This window comes from Gobio gobio (genome assembly GCF_949357685.1).
Source record: "Gobio gobio genome assembly, chromosome: 15".
Lineage (NCBI taxonomy): Eukaryota > Metazoa > Chordata > Actinopteri > Cypriniformes > Gobionidae > Gobio > Gobio gobio.
Genome location: NC_137108.1, coordinates 40,223,602 through 40,244,562, shown reverse-complemented (window position 1 = coordinate 40,244,562; position 20,961 = coordinate 40,223,602). Strand labels below are relative to the sequence as shown.

The 20,961-nt window shown below is 38.8% G+C and overlaps 1 protein-coding gene across 2 annotated transcripts in view; it reads left to right on the top strand.

Annotated features, from left to right (window-relative positions):
- Window positions 1–7,231: 7,231 nt before the first annotated feature.
- Window positions 7,232–20,961, top strand: part of LOC307138022 (beta-1,4-galactosyltransferase 3) — a 33,421-nt gene continuing 19,691 nt past the window's right edge. Inside the window, exons 1-2 of one of the 2 annotated variants that reach the window (XM_079836122.1) lie at window positions 7,232–7,426; window positions 13,747–13,828. The gene's annotated coding sequence lies outside the window, so the exon portion shown is untranslated. The remainder of the gene's footprint in view (window positions 7,427–13,746; window positions 13,829–20,961) is intronic. The other variant, XM_079836121.1, reaches the window with a different exon arrangement.

The following is a 20,961-nucleotide window of genomic DNA, read 5'->3' as shown; positions in this document are numbered from 1 at the left end:
GACTAGCAGAATATACCTACCCGGTGAGTACCCTGCAGGAAAGGTACAGACACCTCAGAGGGATACCAATACCCCATCTGGTCAAAGCTTGTCCCCTACTGCTTATTGGTTCAGATCACACTGAGCTCATCACCCCAATTGAACCTGTGCGATTGGGTCCACCCGGGGGACCAGCCGCTGTCAGAACGCATCTTGGCTGGACATTGCAAGGTCCCTCCAAACTTCTGCAGGATAAACTCCCAGTCTCGCAGTGTCTGTTCACGTCTAATTGCTCCCCATCTGCAGAACTATTTCGTCAAGTTGAAAGGTTGTGGCAGATGGACATTCTGCCGTATCGCAGTGAAAAGATGGTGATAAGGTCACAACAAGACCAAGAAGCTCTGAACATGCTGGAGGCACAGACAGTGCGAGTAAAAGTTGATGGAGTTGAACGGTACGCCACCCCACTTTTGAGAGTTAAAACTATGCCTCTGTTACATGCTCCAAAGGATGCCGTGATGGGCCACCTCCATAACACTGAACGTCGGTTAGCTAAGGACACGCCATTAGCTAACAAGTACCGAGAAGAGATCCAAAAGCTGGAAAAAGCAGGTTATGCCACTAAATTACCACCTCAAGAAGCAGCCGTGTCTACAGAATCATGGTATTTGCCCCACCATATTGTCACCCACAATGGAAAACACAGAGTGGTATTCAATTGCTCGTACACCTACAATGGGGAAAATCTGAACAAGCAACTGTTACCTGGACCTACGCTGGGCCCCTCTCTCCTTGGAGTGTTAATCCGCTTTAGAGAACATCGAGTAGCCATTAGTGGAGACATAAAGGGGATGTTCCACCAGGTCCGCCTGCTCCCCAAGGACAAACCCCTTCTAAGGTTCTTGTGGCAGGACCTACAGCCTGAGAACCCACCAGACGTGTACGAGTGGCAGGTCCTTCCATTCGGTACTACCTGTAGCCCTGTTGTGCGACATTTGCAGTACAGCAACACGTTTTCACCCATTGCCAGCAGGGTAATAAAATACGACAGTCAATTGAACGCTGCTTTTATGTCGACAACTGTTTACAGAGCACTGCATCCTCGGTTGAAGCCCGTGAGCTAATCGATGGATTAAGGTCCCTACTGGCTTCAGGTGGGTTTGAAATTCGTCAGTGGGCGAGCAACGAGGCCTCAGTGATTAGCCATCTCCCCAAAGAGGCTAGATCAGAGAACACTGAGTTATGGATTTCCCGCAGTCAATCAGACCCTCAAGAAATGACCCTTGGATTAAACTGGCATTGTGTACCAGACACCCTCCATTACCACCATCGTTTGCTATCCTACCACAAGGTAACAATGAGAAACATCTACAGAGTCCTCGCCAGCCAGTACGACCCCTTGGGTTACATAATACCTTTCACAACCAGGGCTAAAATTCTGGTAAGACAATTGTGGGAGAAAGAAAGAGAATGGGATGACCCTCTTCTTCCTTCTGAGCTGTTGCAGGCCTGGCAAAAATGGGAAGCAGAACTGGAACATCTACCACTAATCACCATACCTCGGTGTTATGTGTCAGCCACACTGGATGTCCCAGAGGTGGAACGAGAACTTCACATCTTCTGCGACGCCTCTGAGGCAGCCTATGGGTCAGTAGCATACCTCCGAACTGAACACCAAGGTCAAGTTGAGCTGGCATTTGTCCATGCCAGATCTAGAGTATCTCCAAAAAGGCAACAATCAATGCCTAGGCTCGAACTTTGTGCCACTCTCACTGGAGCACAGTTAGCCAAGCTACTCAATAATGAGCTCTCACTGGAGATCAAGAACACATACTTGTGGAGCGACTCAACAACAGTACTCACCTGGCTGAAATCAGAGTCCTGCAGATTCAAAGTTTTTGTAGGGACCAGAGTAACTGAAATACAAGAACTTACCGAAGGTCATTGTTGGCGCTATGTAGATTCAGAAAATAATTCTGCAGATGACATAACCCGTGGCAAAACCTTGCTTGAATTATCCCAACCCAGTCGATGGTATAATGGGCCGGACTTCCTCTACCTACAACCTGATTCATGGCCAGAATGTCCTGCCATTAGACTGAATGAGGACCCTACTGGGCTTCGTAAAACAAAGTTTTGTGGCCTCACGTTGACTGATCCTGAATCACCACTGCCAGACGCTACACAGTTCCCAACCTTTGAGGAACTCCTTGAAGCTACCTGCATCTCCATGCACGGGGCGGTAGGGAAAGCAGGTGACCCAGGAGCACCGGAGTACCAGCAGGCTGAAACAAGTCTATTGAGGCAAGCCCAATTAGACAGTTTTCCCTCAGAATATCAAGCTCTTACAACTGGTAAGCCGATCCATTCCTCTAGCCGTTTGCTCACACTGTCACCAGAGCTGGATGAAAGGACTGGACTCATCCGTGTAGGAGGACGACTACGCCGGGCTACCCAATTGAGTTACAGTACTGTACATCCTATAGTCTTGGACTCAAAACACTCTATTACCCGCCTCCTCATAAAGCATTATGATGCCAAACTCTGCCATCCTGGGCCAGAAAGGGTCTTTGCAGAAATGCGAAGATATTACTGGATCCTCAGAGGGAGAGAAGCAATACGGCGCCACCAACATTCCTGTGTTGAATGCCAAAGGTGGAGAGCTAAACCCAACATCCCAAAGATGGCAGAACTTCCTCCCGCCAGACTTCGCATAAGGAAACCAGCCTTCTACTCCACAGGGGTAGATTGCTTCGGCCCATTCCTGGTAAAACGAGGGAGGAGCAATGAAAAGAGGTGGGGAATAATTTTTAAGTGCATGACTACCCGCTGTGTCCACTTAGATCTACTGAGTAACATGGATACAGACTCCTTTCTGATGGCGCTCAGGCGTATGGTTGCTCGACGTGGAACTCCTTCTGAAATCCTGGAGGATCAGGGCACCAATTTTCGAGGAGGTGATAAAGAGTTACAGACAGCTTTTGCTTCCATGAGTTCACATCTCCAAAACCAATTAGCGAAACAGAAGATACAGTTCCATTACAACCCTCCGAATGCTCCACATTTCGGAGGTATGTGGGAGCGTGAAATCCGCTCAGTGAAAACTGCTCTACATACCATAGTAGGGTCTCAGATTCTTTCAGAGGAAGTTCTACGAACACTCCTTATAGAGGTTGAGGCTATACTCAACGCTAAACCACTGGGTTATGTCTCCTCTGATATAGCGGATCCAGATCCGGTAACTCCAAATTACCTGCTGATGGGGCGGCCAGATACATCACTACCGCAAGTGATTTACCCAGAATCCGAAATTCTTAGTCGGAAAAGATGGCGACACTCACAAGTATTGGGAGACCAGTTCTGGATGAGTTTCATAAAGAATTACTTGCCCAGCCTGCAACCACGTCAGAAATGGATGAGTGACTGCAGCAACCTCACACCTGGGACTGTTGTGATGATAATAGACCAGCAACTTCCTCGAGCTCTGTGGCCAGTCGGCAAGGTAATAACCACATACCCTGGATCGGATGGCCGTGTACGCTCAGCAAAGATTGAAGTAAAAACCAAACACTACCATCGACCTGTGTCTCGTCTCATCACACTGCCCGCCATCCCAGACAACGAGCCTTCAACAGACTAACAAGGAAGATGGAAAGTACATTTACACAGCAAATGTAGGGGCGGCTGTAGAAGAGGAAGTTAAGCAGTGCCCTCTGCTGGACACCATTATCCATTCAACAACCATATAGGACGAGCTTGCGTAGCGATCATGCACTGATCACGCGAACGGACAGCCAATCAAAACACAACATTGGTCAGTGATCATGCACAGAACTGTTTAGTTTGTTATCGCTCATCATAGAGAGATGGTCCGTGTGTTGTTTCCTCCAAATTCCTAGTGTGCATCAATGATACAAAAACCACACACACACACAGACACCAATGTAACCAGTAAACTTGATGGACATTAAAGTCATTTAAATGGGGTTCCTGTCTCCGTGTCCTTACCGACACACCATGGCGATGACCAAATCTACCTAGAGCCAATCCAACTTCATTAGTTCATTTAGATACTATTATAGTTTTTATTAATATTTTGAATTCGTTTTTATTTTTATATTTTCCATTGTAATTTTAGTTTAAGATTTAGTAATTTCGTTTTTTTTTTAAATGTCTATACTATAGTTTTTTATTTTAATTTTGGTTTTAGTACATTAAGTTAAACTAAATAAGATGAAATAAAATATAAAAACCTTTTTATTTAAAAAATATATGTTTTTATTTCAGCAAAAGTTTTTTTTTTATAGTTTTAATTTCAGTGAACTATAATAACCCTTATGTAAACATATAAAACACCTGACGTTTCTGAGAAATAACCTTGTCCTGAGGTTGCAATTAAACCTGTATTTCAAACCAAACCTCTTTGGTAATTTCCTTATTTTAAAATATCTGTCTCCATTTGTATTGCTGCCTTTCACCACAAGATGGAGTTTGGTAATAAGTAAAATATGCATTGACCCTCTGAGTATTGTGCATTGCCATTCTGTATAGACCATAAACTGTAAAAAAAAATATGTACGTAGTGTCCGTGACGTCACCCATAGAGTTCTGGGGCCGGTTGCATAAACCGTTAAGACTAGTCTTACAAGTTAGACATACATTTTTTTTCTTTAAGACTGTTCATAATTTTTTTTAATCAGTTACATAAAATCATAGACTGGCCTAATTTGATACGAAAAGTAAGACTGAATGCCACTTGCCTAACTACTCCTTAAGACACTGTCTTAACATAATGGCTTATTATGCAACTGGCCCCTGAAGAGCAGTTTTGAAGCCTCAAAGTTATGGAAGGCCAACAGGGCCAAAATGTGTGAAACTGACGTGTAAACAAAAGAGTCAAGTTTTAAATAGGAAAAATATCAAAACTCTTTGGTCATTTTTGAGCGAGATGCTAACGGTCTAATCAGATTCAATGATCTATGCTAAAAGTGTTACCGCCAGACCCGGAGATCGGCTGAATGGATTCGAAAACGGTAAAACTCAACTGTTTAACTCTAGGGGAGTTGAAAAATTAGCCTATTTTCAAAAATAGTGGCGGTTTCCTTTAAACATTTGCACTACATGATGATGTATTATTGTAAAGATGAAAACATAAGAGATTTCATCACTGCAATCGCAAAAGTTTGTTTAACAAAAACGCCAGTATAGTCATAAGTTTGTGACGGAACTCGAACTGCTTCAAAAAGCAGTCAACTTATCATTAAAGCAGTTTTCACGCAAGCCATCACATAGTGTGTGAGGTTATTAATGTACAGAACATTCAAAAGTCTTCATTATTTCATTAAGGGAAGGTCTGGGCTCATGTTTGTGCTTCAAGCTTACAAGCTGATATAGTCACATTACGTGTACGACACTTGAATCACATTTTCTCGACCGAATACATGCTGCTCCCCCAAATTTTACTTCATAAATCATCCAGGTAATATATTTGTGGGAGCAGCATGCATTTTGACGAGAGAAAATTACACCTCTGGCCATTGCGTTGGGTCGTTTTTCCAGTTTTTCCAGTCACGGACAATCCGACCCAATACGGCTCAGTTTTTCTATGTATCTTGCTCTGTCAAGCGGCAGAAGTGATTCTAAATAGGCTATACTGGGTTAACGCCATGCATTTCCAGTGTGGGGGAATGGACTGTTTTCGCCCATGCCGCCTCCGCCCCAACCATCATGCCCCAAGCTATGTAACAAAACCAACCAAGTCTATTGTATGTCTGCCACTTGTAGGCTAATCAACCCTGCATTGTTTTGTAGATTCATGGCTGGATAACAACAGGTTCAACAGGTTCGGACAGTTTTAGAACAAAGAGGCAAAAGAATATCTCGCCTATGCCAGTATCAAAGCTTTTAAGTGTATTTTAATTATGGAATTCATTTGAAGTGACTACTCACCTAAAGGCTCAGTGCTGTTGCACTTCATTTATGACTACTTTGTTTGCTGCTTTTATCAGTTGGCTTAAGAACATTATTATATGCCACTGATTATAGACATGTTGGATTATACACTTACCTGCACTTTATATCCAACCTGTATGTTATGGCCTTTTACTGTGACAGTGTGACTTTGCTGCACCTTAATTCTATTTAATTGATGAAATTACCTATGAATGATTAATCTAGAGTTGATCGAGCAGATTGATCTTTAAAATGTCTTATTTTAATTGCATGGAGGAAAATATTTAAGACTGGACAGTGTTGTAACATAGGTTGAAGTTTAGCCGATTAGAAATGAGCTACAGGGATGAAATCACAACAATACATGATCATCCGGAGGTGACAGCAGAAGTTGGAAGATTCTGTTTAAAAATGTAGGATTTACAGGACAAAATCATTTCAGAGTTAATAAAGTAGCCGAAAATGTAATGCCTGGCTTCATAGATTCTAGTACATCTTCAAATTAAAATGAGTAGGGATGCCAGTATCTGTATCGGGCCCGATACCAAGCTCAAAATATCTCAGATACCAAAGACCAATACCTCAGGGGTGTGGATTCGCGGAAGTACTTCAAAATGAATGACAACAACCCACACATTGCGAACTGCATACATTTTTTATGACAATGGTAATTATGCCCTTTGAAGGTTATTGGACACTGAAATTTGTGCTTTAAGTTTGTGATAAACACATACAAATAATACTTTGTTCATTCGAAATAATAAAGAAGCGGTCCTACATTCATCAGTCTCCTTGTGTTGTGCTTGGAAAACTGCCACATCACCAAAAAAAAATTAATTAATAAACTTATAGGTATCGGTATCGGCTAGTACCAGAATAAAATATCTGTACTTGTCCTTAAAAAATGGTATCAGTGCATCCCTAAAAATGAGGGATGTTTTGGGTGGAGTTATAAAGAGGAACGTCATATTTCAAACAAGTAGGCCTACATTTATTAATTATTACGACCCATTCATGCACACAATTTTAAAATATTTTAAAATATTTTAAAATGTCCTTTAGGCTATTAGTGTTGCAAACCACAGTGAATTGTGTTGTAGTAGGCTAATACTCTTTTACATGTATAAACTATTATGGATGGATAGATTGTAGCTGTGTGAAGCAGACGATTGTTATATCAAGGTTAATGACACATGGCACAAAAACACATTTTATTTTACTTTCATACAAAAAATGTGTTTCAACCTTCACTACGCAAAAAGAGGAAAAGGGCTCTAGTGTGCGCGCACATACGCTCGCCACAGCACAGCACAGCACAGCACAGCACAGCACAGCACAGCACAGCATAGCAGCGTGAGCGCGCATCACTTCCTGTGCATGCTGGGCGCTTTCAACTCCGACAGGACAACCGTCGGAGTCGACGAAGTCATACAAATAGACAGGAGTTAAGGAATATCTGGGAGAATACTCTACCAAACTGTCCGAGTTTAATCAGGTAAGTTATAAAGTCTCATATTAAGGTCTTTTTTTCCTCATTTGGCCTTTGTTAAAGTGTAATTTTCTCACCTTTTGGAGGGTTAGTGAGTATGTGTGGAGCCCCAGTTGTGCTAGCCTGCTGTAGCTAACTGCACTGGCTCTGTGACGGTGGGTTGCTCAGCATCGTTTCCTCTCAAGTTGAGGACTACAACAAAACCCCATGTTTACGGGGAAACGACTTTTTTTTTGCGTTTTACAGGCGCTCTAATCACACCGACAGCTTCAGCCTCAGCGGCTATAGTGTGTCATTATATCCAGCTGTGACATTTAAACACAATTATCACGACCCACCGCTGTCACATAATCTATATTGATCTTGATACATATTCATGTCAACAGCTAGCGTTTATTAGATTAGCATTTTTAAACGTTATAAATTCTACTTTCATCTCAAATTACTTAACGATCAATAAACTAAACAAATAAATATATACTATTATGATTATGATTTCTGTTGTTGTTATTGATGCATATAGAAGACGTTAACAAAGATTAATAGCTAATGTTAACTAATGGGAGTTTATTGTAAAGTGTTACCCAATACTTTAAATAATTAATTTAACTGTGAATACTTTTGTGTTTTGCCTTTTGATTTTGGTGTTTTTTTTGTGTTTTTTTTTAGAAACCCACCAAATGGTGACGTTTATTGGTTGACCCGATACAACAAAAAACTCTGTTGTGTGTTTTCCATTAACGTAGTACTTAACATACTTTTGATTCTTTTAGTGTGCTTTTTAATTTACCTATGGTCTATTTCAACAGAATAGGATAAAATACTGTTTATCAAATTATTGTTCTGTTATGATAAGCAACTTTTTAGTAAATAACCAATGTTTTTGTAGCAAAATGTCAGCAATGTAGAAAGGTTTTGCTTAAATAATTGGTTGGTCGGTTGCCTTTGGCCGAACGGTTTAGGTAAATAAATATCACAGTGAGTAGATTGAATTTGCCATTTTAAACACTTCTTGTACGGAAGAATGAAATGTCTTTAAGCTCTGTCACTTTGAACTTCTTTTAAGGAAGAAGTGATTTATACTGTGATAAAGAGCTTAAGAATTCATGATGTTTTTGCTCCTTTGTAGGTGATTTATGAACAGCTTAAGGACCAGACAGATTTGTTTAAAAGCAAGCCCTGTGTGATTTGTTTTAGAAAATATTTTTTTTGTTCTAGTCTTTTAGACTTGCCAGGTAGGAACATGAGGTTAATTACCGGTGAAAGCTGTTGTCTGGTCTTGTTTTACTTATTGCACATTGCAGCTATTCCTGATAATAAATTACGGTGCTTTGTTTTCCTGTGTGAGACCACGACTTTTTTTTTAACGGGTTGACGTTTTTAGTCCCTATGGATCTTATCTCTTGGTTACAGATCCAAGCGGCAGGTTGTTCTGCTTGCTCTCTAGGCTTTGCTCTCCCTGTAGCTTTGTGGCGCATGGGGCACAAAGTAGGAACAGCGAAATCCAAAATAGGTCAGTGAAATATGTTTGGCTTTGCATCAGCAGTCTCATTTAATATCTGTTGAGAGTTAATAGTTAATTTCCGCTTTATACATTGACATTGCAGGAGTCAGAATGTTTGCTGGCTCTATTATAACATACAAGGTTTTAGGTTCTGAAAAACCTTTTCTGAGGTTCTTGAAGATCTTGATTTGTTCCTGAACTCGCTCACTATTTGGCATGTCTCAGTTGCAGTTCTTATGTAACAAGGGAATTCATCAACCAGATGCATTTTAAGACTAGTTGTCCCCAGCAGAGTTTGGTTTTGTGTACTTGCGGTAACCATGTGGAAGCAGTGCTGTGATTTTATTTTTATTTTTTATGATGCTTGTTCAATCGCTGGATCATCAGATCCAGGTTTTTTCCGGAATGTTTTCTACCAAGGCTTTCCAACGTCTTGCCTTCGCAGACAGTATATGGACTAGGCATGGGCCGGTTATGAGATTTTTGACAGTATGATAACCTGGGTTATCATAAAAACTGAATATTAGTTTGTCACAAGTCACAGAATTTTTTTTTGTTAACCACCCAGCCAAATTTGAATGATACAAAAACGGCAAGTAAATAAAATAGCTTATCAAAATCTTTAAAAATATGCGCAGTGTTCTCTGCTCTCAAACGCTGGGGGCGTGTTCATTATCGGCGCTGAAAACATGCCCACTCGCCGGAAAGCTGCCGTAAGCACACAAGACAACACTGGTGGGCACGTACTAGTACCTACACTAGTACCTACACCAGTTGTCGGTGGGACGGGAGGATGAAAGCCAGGACGGGAGATAGTCGGTTCGGCCCCATTCTGCAGCGGATTATCAGTGAATCCCAGCTGTCTCCGATGAAAGTTTGTAAAACTATCTGGCCCGCCCCAAAAAACCCTGATAGGGCTGGGCGATATGGCCGAAAAAATCATATCTTGGTAAAAAAACATCTGTATTTATTTTAATAATTTTATTTCACATCCTGCCCAATGATGTCCTAAAAATAATGTTGATATTGAAGACTATAAACAAATACAGTGAATGTAATGTAGACTATGCAATATATTATGTGCAAAAAGGGTTTACAATCTAAAAACAAAATTAATAATTTTGTTTTTAAATTCACGAAACTAAAAATGAAAATAAAAACAAAATCATATTAGCCGATATTTGATTACCCCATTGGTCACTTTCATAAAAATATACTTGCTTGTAGGTTTAAAATTGCACACATGGCACGTTTATTGTCCAACAACAAATATTTTAGAAATATGTATACTTTAGTCAGAATTATAGTAGCCTATTAGTAGCCTATCTCTTTGAGAGATAGGCTACTTGTGCAGACAGAAAGATAAATACTTGCGGTGTTTAATGCGTTTGAAATGTGGTGCTTTCCTCAGTGCATAACTTACATTTCACAGGTATATGCTCCATCTGTAAATGTTAAAAATTCATGCAAATATGTCAATATTTATGTATGATGCATGATACAAATTGTACAAAATTGACAAATTGTATTATAATATGTCTAAAGCGTTCCTTTTCTATTGCGCTTTGTCTCTTTGGCGCAAATGTGCGTGGTGGCGCTCATTCACGGAAGCCTGAATTTTAACGGAGATTCACTTGCAGAAGGCTCGTCTTCTCCTAACTGCAAAATAGACATATTTGCATGAATTTTTAACATTTACAGATGGAGCATATACCTGTGAAATGTAAGTTATGCACTGAGGAAAGCACCACATTTCAAACGCATTAAACACCGCAAGTATTTATCTTTCTGTCTGCACAAGTAGCCTATCTCTCAAAGCATCTGACCAGGCAAGCTGCTTTCAACTATACGTGTTAACTATATCTTACCAGTTATTTTGAAGCCCTTAATATAAAGTGTGTATCATGTTTAGGACAAATTGTATCATGCACTTTCCCTGCATCAGCTCATTCTGCGTACTCCGCTCTTTTTTTTCAGATGCATTCATATCAATCTACTGTATATCGATACAAACGGTATTGCCTTATTCCATATCGTTTCTAAAATATATATCGATATAGTGTACAAACTCAATATACCGCCTAGCCCTACCCTGAACACAAAAAGGGTGAAAAACTGTTTAATGGGCTAACTCCACAATTCAGGACTTCACAGTTCAGTATTTGTAACGTGTTTCAGCAATACATTTCCAACATTTATGTTTAGAAGCAAATCTCAGAATTGCCTTTACACTGACTTCAAAACGACTGCAACCTATAAATACATGCAGCTGTTTATTTCATTAATTTTAATCGAACAACAGAACACAGCTTTAACAAAGCATAATCTACATTTAATTTGAAAAATTATCTGATCTGTGACTCAAAAAGCGTAATATGATCTGAACCATGAGTTTAGTCATCTGTTGCCCCACTATTAGGAAGCATCAAGCCACGTCGACTTTCAGTGTTTTGCGTAACATCCTGCCTGTAAAGATGAATCCTTTTTTAGATAAAAAAAAAAGAAGCAACTGGTGATCATTATAGTTTGTGGTAAATGGATCTTTTTTTTCACTTTCATGCATTATGATAAATTCTGGTTGATTCCCCTCATTGTTTCCGTGTGAGACATTAAAAGCAGCTTTAGTAAGCAGAGTAATATAGCTGAGGGAAAATATGGCTGTGGGCACAAACTAAATCCTCTAGCAAAACAAATGATTGTCTGCGTCACCATCGACTATTATTCCCGCTGCCCTCCAGGATCAGGATATTGATATTTTTTTCCTTAAAGCGCTTGAACCCATAGCTTACGCAAACAACTCTGGTGTGGTGTTGTATATGAAATTGAGAATTATTAAGGAAGATCCCATTTTCTGTTGCATCAAGTCTGTCTGGATTCGGCATGCTTAGCATTTACTTTCCCTTCAGGTTATGTGCAGAGACGTTATATAAATGTTCCGGATTTGACCGAGTGAAAGTAGTGACAGCCAAATGCCATAGTCCTAAAGAATGACCTCTTTCCCATTAGTTGTTCTGACGTACTTTGAGCTCAGGCCTGTTTTTACACATGAAATTGCGAAACCATTTGTGCCCGGCTGTGTCATTTTATACTATCTTAATTTATGTTTAGCATTTTTATTTCTTTTTGAATCGTACTTTAGGATCTAGAATTTTATCAAGAAATCTGTGCCACGCACATTTGATGTTCAGGGACACCCGCTCAATCTGTGTATTTGTATGCAAATATTTCAGGATATTGCATTAAACATTAAGAATGGAAACACTAAGATGCACATTTCCACAAAGTGATGATGACTCTAAACCCTAAGGTAACATTATTTCAAATCACAAGCACAAATCCAAAAAGAAAGGTATGAGATCATATAAGATAACAACAACACTACATGGTCTTACTTTGGAAGCTTAGGGTTTAACCAAACATCCTCACAATGCTGCATGATAGTAAGGAAATCTTGTCAGAAATATGTTATTCTATAATGATATTTTAAGATTCAGTATTATGTAATAATGATTATTAGGGCTGCCCCCTAATAGTCGACTTAACGTTAGTAGACGAGAAGAAGATTGGTCAACCAAAATTGTATTTGTTAGTTGCAGAACAAAAACTCCACAGGAAGTGGCGAAGTCACATAGTCCAAGAGGGACAGATTGTGGTTATCAGCTTAAAATACTCCATTGTTTTTGGTCATACATCATTTGAAACCGTAAAAGGGTTTATATGTATGAACTCACAGTAACAGCAAAACGTTGTGCTTTTGTAAAAATAAAGTAAACAAACAGGAAGCGCTTTCTGCAGTCTCGGTGAACTAGAACGCATCACAAAAATGAGCCAAAACTCAGCGTATTGACTCCTTGCCTCACAGACATGAGAAATGGATCTATAGAAAGCTTGAAATGTCTACTTTTTAAACGATAATTGAAAAAAAAAACATTCAAATAATCTCTAATTATGTAATCCGTATGAAAGGCGTGTCCAAGCTGACACTGCCTTAGAAAACACTAGTATATTAATGAACAATTAAAAGTAGTTAAATTAATATAAATGTGCAATTAGTCGACTAATGGCTTGAATAAGTATATTATTCTCATTATTTTATGCTCTTATGCTGCATTTATTTAAATACAGTAAAAATAGTAATATTATAAAATATTATTAAGATACATTTTAAAATAACTTTAAAATGTAAGCTGAATTTTCAACATTACTCCAGTCTTCAGTTCACATGATCCTTTAGAAATCATTCTAATAAGCTGATTTAAAAAAAAATAATTTTTTTTAAAATCATTTTGAAAATCAGTTATGCTGCTTATTATTTTTTTGTGTAAACTATTTTCCCCCAGGCGATTTTGATGAATAGAAAGTTCAAAATAGCATTATTTGAAATGGAAATCTTTGTAACATTAACATTTTAAACTCTAGTGCCAGACTGACGGATTGATTAAAGTGAAAAGATACAGTGGGTGCTTTCACAATGCTAGTTTAGTTATAAACAGAGGATTGTTTGCATGAAAATTGGTAGTGTGAAAGCTGTCATGCGGACTATGGAGCGCAGTACACACTAGATGATGTGTAATGATATTCAAACCGAACTGAAAAACCGCGATACACCACCCACGGTTCGAACCGCGATACTCTCATGTCGAACCGAACGCCCCCCTGCTGCCCTAGCCCAGCTCTCACATCACCATATGCCACAAAATATATTTTTTCTTTCTTGACATTAGATTCAATAGTAATTAGTACACTTTTAACAACTAATAAGAGCTGTATTTTTAATAAATATTATTATAATAATATTATTTACAAATTTTTGTCTTCCAAGTGCATGTCACGTCACTTCGGGTGATCGCTCAAGTTGCAGCATGGTGGAAGGACAAAAAGACCCAGTTTCCCCATTTAGCCAGGTAAGCAAAATGCTCCCTGGAGTCCCAGCAACATCGTCATAGCTTGTTACAAAAGAAAAAATCTCCCTCACCTCAGAAAACCGCTTTCCTGTCCTGTAAGCAGTTATACTGTGCTCGTAGCGCACACTCTTTTGTTACACGCGAGCATGCAACGTGCGCGCGCCGTATCACACTGTATATATTATAAGCGCAAGAGAAACTATGAGCAACGTTACGATGGCAATTTGAAAGTCATGAAATAAATTAAAATACCAATAAATCACGTAACTGGTTCGACGTGTGTTAGCTGGGAAGGATTTGCATACAGGTGTGATGTGCATTATATTTATCAGGAGCCGTTTTCATGTTTCATTAACAGTTGATGAAGTAGTATTGTGTATTCGCCATGGTAACTGTTGTTTCCATAACCACAAAATGCCACTTTATTTTCACTTTATTTTGTTTCTTTTTAAATTAGTGTGGTGGCTACTTTTATAGTATTAACAAAAACTGCTATTTAATATATTTAACTTATAGGCCTATTTATTCATCAGTATTAGTCATTTTCATACAATTTATGTGTTTGTTAAGTAGGCTACAGTGGGACATTACTTGTGTGTGTCATCAATGTTTATTAAATAAATGTGCTTTTTTTTTACATTATGGTAAATTATAAAATAAGTAGATTATTTCTGTCTAGTCTACAGTGCAGACATTTATTTCATTTTAGTTTACTCAGGTATGCTAACTGCTCTAAAGAAAATGTGAAGCTAATGTATAAAGTTAAATAATTGCTGTTTTTATTAAGTTAAAAGTGGATCAAGTGTTATTATTGCCGGTGCCCGCCATGAACCATGACTCCACAGCAAACCGAACCATGGCTCCAAAACCGTGACATGAACCGAACCGTGGCATAGGTGTATCGTTACACCCCTAGTACAAACCCGAGACTACCTGTAGTAGGCGGTCCGAGTTCGGTTGCACTGAAACTGTGGCGTGAATGTGAAAGCATTCAGGAGTTCAGGAAGTAAAGCAAAATGTGCTTGCATTTTACCCCATGACAATGTCATTAGTTAAACAAAACACATGTAGGTGTTGACAGTGGTGATGAATTAGATTTACCCAAGTAAGCGTGAGAGTTCAGTGTAATCGAGCAGAGAGAGAGAGAGAGTGTGAGTGCAGTCAGAGCGACAAATGAATGGCTTGCAATCATCTGTCTCCTCAAAACAGTCCGTTTCCAAGCAGCAGAAAACCGCCTTCATGCAACGCACCAAGTGATGATCACTCTGCTCTGCATAATAGCACCAAATTAATAAAAAATACACTATATATTGATCCTCCTTCTATTTTCTATCATGCGGTATGCATGTTTGTATGCAAATGCACCAGGGTTCGATAGAATCGAGTGAGACTAAAGCTGCAGGGGTGTCGGGAACAAACGCTCTTGGATTCGGACCGCAGCAAACATGCCCAGTGTGAAAACACCCAATATTTCTGATGCCTCATCCCATTTAGCTTATTTTGCTTACATCTATTCATTTAGCAGACACTTTTGTCCAAAGCGACTTACAATTGAGGACTACAACAAGCGAGTCATCTTAAAGAGGCAATAAATACGAGAAGTTTCAAGTATCAAACAACTTTCTTAACTGCATAAATAATAAATTAAATATAGATTAATCATCATTAAAGCTACACTTGTCTCTGTTCCCTTTTGTTCTTTGATGAACATTAATGCCAGACATCATTATTGACTGCTGTGACATTAAGATCGGCCGCTGCCAAACATGACGTGGATCTGACGCGCTGTCACGCGCAAGTTCATTTAAGACGTTATTTAACTCATTTAAGACTCCTATTATGAGACTGAGACTCCTAATACTCGACAAACTGGCATTTTGGCAACATTCTCTGTGTTTATTCTCTGTTGTTATTGTTTGTTCAAGAAGGAAAGAGAACTCGATGTGTGCACGAGACTGGCGCAAATCTTTCTGTGCGTTGAGTGTGTGTGTGCGCGTGTGTGTGTGTGTGTGAGCTCCCTATCTTCCTAGGTGGTGAATCAGTATATCGTGTAACGTACATGAATGTGGCCGACTCCCTGATCAGTGCCCTGACTACTGAACTAGGGATCTGATTGAGACGCACCCACACAGACAGGACATTAGATATTTTTAATGCGTTAAACTGAAAAAATGAATAGCCTGCGCCCAGCACTAATTTTTAGACAAGATAAACCGTTGGACATTCCGTTTTGCTTGACTGAAAAACAAACACTCGCTGAGCGTTGGGTGTCTTCCTCTATGTGTTAATGACATTTGTTTTTAGGGTGTAGTTTGATGTTTTAAGACTTTTGTGATGCCTTTTGCCTGCCTTTTGTTTGCAAAGTTCTTCCATTTAGGGATTGTAAAGTTACATACCGGTCTTGTGTATTGTACTCTCTGTAGCTTACTGTACAGATGGTGTGTATTTGAGTGATCTTGTAGGCTTTAGCGGTACATGCTTTGCTATACATGGACAGATGTTGATGAATTGGCTGGTAGATTGACTGTTGACCTTGTGTGACAGTGAAGCAGGAGAACGAAGGATTGTTTTCTTTTCAGTTTTGATTGACAGCAAGCTGCAGGATAGGGAATCCAAGCCTCTTCTCAAACTCCTTTATTCTTACCGTTCTCATAATCTAACACATGGAATCCAGATGCTCGGTATAGCTCCAGCCAACGTTTCATTTGTCTCGCTGACTTGGCTCAGAATTCTTATGGTTTGAAGCCTCTCAACTTTTATTCACTCTTCCTTTCGCTTATAATACTTGCTCTCTTTTCGTACTTGCAGTAGCATGTTTAGTATTCTGGGAATGTTCCTAAACATGTTAAAAGAAGGGGATTTTCCTGTACTTATTTTATTTATATTTACAATAAACCACCTTGTGGCAAAATCACTTGATTATGTATATGAGAGAGCAGTAGGTTTGGGTACCGTTCATATTTTACCCAGTAGCGGTACCCTACCCAACATAACCTTTTTTCGATACTTCATGGATGTTTACCTCAATAACTGTAAAGAAACTAAGTAATTTATAGAAGTGTTATTGTCATTATGCCAGAGCTGCCTCTGTCGATGTCTGCCATTGTCTGAGATGTTTGAATACTGTAATATTTACCAGTAAATAATAGGCTACTAGCTACTTAATTTAATTCACACACATTTTTTTTTTTTTTTTCATTTAATTTCTATGAAAAGATTTCCCACAAATTCTGTTATGTATTTTTTGGTAATCAAATAAAGACATAAAATATTAATTTAATATATCTTTTAATTTAATTAAACTTTTTTTTGTCAAATAAAGCTGTACAACTGAGCTTTATATACTGTTCAAATTCAAACATCAAATTATGATTTATTGCTTAAAAAATAAATTAGATAAATTAGTATTATTACATTAGTGTTAGTATTATAACATTGAGACGCATCCTACTGTACAATAGTAATTTATTAAAACCAAACTTTTATTTTGATAGGTTGATGTGAAGACCTTTGACTTTCTGTGTGTTTATGATATGAAGATAGCTTTTCTCAAATAAAGCGGTAAAATGCTCATGAAGTGACTCTCAGAACGGCTCTGGAGATGACGTTCATGCATTCATGTCCTCGTATGAGATGGCAGAGATGGAAACACAGGCATGCTGCGATTCAGTGTGTGAGGTAAATAAAAAAATTAGAAAAGGTAAATTAAACCATGCATCTATGCCACTCATTCACACAGAGACAGGTAGGACATGCAGGATTCATATTTGAATACGGATCTTTTTGCTGTTTAATATTCACAGACACTAGTCTATATCATAAGATGCGTTCTCAGATACCGAAATTTGGCACCGATTGATTTAATGTGAATTGGTACTCGGTAGTACCGACGTAATTCGGTCGGTGCCCTTAAAAAAAGTAGCTAGTTCGGTACACAACCCTAGAGAGCAGGTTAGCCAATGACTGATACAATGCATATTCTTATTTGATAAATATTTTGAAATTATTACAATAATATATATTTAAATTAAAATATACATTTAATTTGCTATAGTAAAATTACACAAAATATATAAATGTATAATAAACATTGATTTTAAAATAAAAATAAGATTCTGAACTATATATGAATAGTCATGCGGACTATCGGTGCCTCTTATAAGCCTCATGCAGTTCTTCACTTTTCATGATGCACTGCTGAGCAAAGCCACACGAGTCGCCACAGGCCGCGCAGCAGGAAAGATCTCTCAGTTTATTTGTTTATATTTAGGCATTCATCTCCCCATACTGTGTTTGTTAGTGGTCTATGAAGTGTATATAAAATAATATTAAAGCCCTTGGGCATGTTACATTGTGCCTGACTCCTATTGATGCATGCTTGCTGCTGTGTGAGGAAGGAGAGGGAAAGGAAGAAGATAAAAGATTGTGCGTCTTGGCTTTTTGAAGATGGGGTTTGTCATTTCAGTGCTGTCCATTTGAATCCAGAATGGAAGGAGGACGGTGCGATGTGCTCTGGCAAGAAAAGGACACAATATTCTGTTTCCATCTTTTTAATCCCATTTTAACATTGTTATCTGTCCGTCTTTCTTCCCATATCCATGTGGCTTAGTAAGACTGTTACTTTGTTCCAGTATAGAGGCTACAGACCTGCTACGCTTGACCACACTTCCCAGAAGGCTTTTTGTTTTTCTTGAGTGTCTCTAGGTTATTCAAAAAATTTTTTTGGTATAATTAACGCTACAAAGATTGAGATTTGAGTTGCGTTCATATATGGTTATCTTGCCAGATTATGTCAGAGCATCACTTGAAGGTTATACGTGGATTTAATATTCTGGTTATTTTCAATTAAATGTGTATGCATGTACCGCATCTGGCATGACAAAACTGTTGAATTGTGCTACAGTTTATAAATGAATTGGAAACCTGTTTAGCACAATATCTAGTATCCAGTATATCCAGTACCAAGTCAAGTCAAGTCAAGTCAACTTTATTTATATAGCGCTTTTAACAATGTAGATTGTTTCAAAGCAGCTTTACAGTGTTAAAGCTACACTATGTAACTTTTCCGTCCACTAGAGGTCGCCTGTTCAAAACAAAGGCGTAGTTTGATGACGGCACGTTTGAGCGCAGAATCTTGGGACATGTGGTCTTCAGCTCACAGCCGGTGGAAAAGAGTCAGGATAGGACTCGGGCAGAAATCATGTTCATGGATGCGATTATTAACATTACTGTAGTGAAGCAGAGCAGGAGCGAGTGTTGTGGAGCTGAGCAAGGCCGCAGGAGCGATTGAAGAGCGGGACTGTTATTATGGCATAGTCGCTGGCGGGACTTTTATTATGACACGGTTGCCGGCGGCACTTCCTCTTTTCCAGTCATGAGTTTGAGGTAACGCAACTCTGTTTATCGTATTAGATATATCTGAGTGTGTTGAAAAGGAAGTTATGACGTTCGCTCGGCGGCTGCTATGACACTTGTTCACAATGCAGTGAGAGTAAAGCGTTTCACTTTTTTTTTTTTTTTTTTTTTTTTGTAAAACCGGAGACCGAGGGTGACGCAGATATGACGCAATCGACAGGCGACTCCCTCACACGCATAGCTCACACGTCCCGGCTCCTTGGTTAAAATAGCAATTTTCTCACGATTTACAAATAGTTGAAAACATTTGGGATATTCTAAGTACTCAACTGAACAAAATATATAACACTGGCCTGGTGGTTTCTGGATATTTTACTGCAAAAATCCTACATAGTTCACCTTTAAACAGGAAAATAATGCAGCATAATTTTATTCAGCTGTATAGCCATTCTGGAAAAATTTCAAGTATCATACAGTGACAGTGTGGGCTTTAGATCAATAATTTGATCAGTAATTTAGTTTAAATGGTTAATTTAGTTTATTATTTAGATGTATTTCGATGTTTAGTTGAAAAATGTAGTGTCCCCAACTGAGCACGCCAAGCCAGAGGCAACAGTGGCAAGGAAACCAAAACCCCATTAGGTGACCTAATGGAGAAAAATAAACCTTGGGAGAAACCAGGCTCAGTCGGGGTGCCAGTTCTCCACTGGCCAATTAACAAACAGCGTATTATTATTATTATTTTGGCAGTTTTACAGCTCGGAGGTCATAATAGATCAGAATATTCGAGGGACCGGGGGCAACATGCTGGAGACGGGTTTATTGAGGATGATGTTGATTAAATAATTATTAAAGTGCAATATTCGAATGATCGGAGGCAACACGCTGGAGACGGGTTTATTGAGATGCCGTAGAGATACCAAGAAATCCTATTTTACAATAAATATTATTTTTATATACACTACATAGACGACTAACAAACAAAGTATGGGGAGATGAATGCGTAAATCTTGAATCAGTATCATGGATCCTTCACTGAATGATTCAGCGGTTACTGAGTCAACATTATGAATCTCACTTACTGATTTTAAAATTATAATTTAGTTATGTTAATCTAGAAATGAAGCATGTTTTGAGTACTTAATGTTCATTTACTCATATCAGGTTGTCCTTATGAAAATGTGTAGTTACAGATAAAGTGGTTGGTTTTGGGTTGACTCCAATCTGACTTTGAATTTAGAAGCAAGACTTCTTTAAAGGGAGTTTATTGTGCTGATGGTCTAAATATAAAAAATATCCAGACTTTTTTGTTGTTGTTAGTGGTAAACAACATTATGCCACAGATGCAGTTCATAGACATTATTAGGTAGAAAGTAGAGTAGAAAATCACTTTTTAATGTCCATTCTAATGGGTGAGGTTGAGACAGAATGTGTGTGTTAGTCAGCACAGAGTCAAACATCATGCTCTATGACTTCATTTACAGTATCCCTGCCAGCCTTTCCCTTGTTGCTTCTCTCTTTCACTTCCTCTCATTGATCTTCCTGCATCACATAGAGACATACACTATATTGCCAAAAGTTTTGGGACGTCTGCCTTTACATGCACATTAACTTTAATGACATCCCATTGTAGAGGTCAGACACTGATGCTGGACGAGAAGGCCTGGCTTGCAGTCTCCGCTCATCCTGCACCATAATCCCCCCATCACCAAACTTTAAACTTGGCACAATGCAGTCAGGCAAGTACTGTTCTCCTGGCAACCGCCAAACCCAGACTC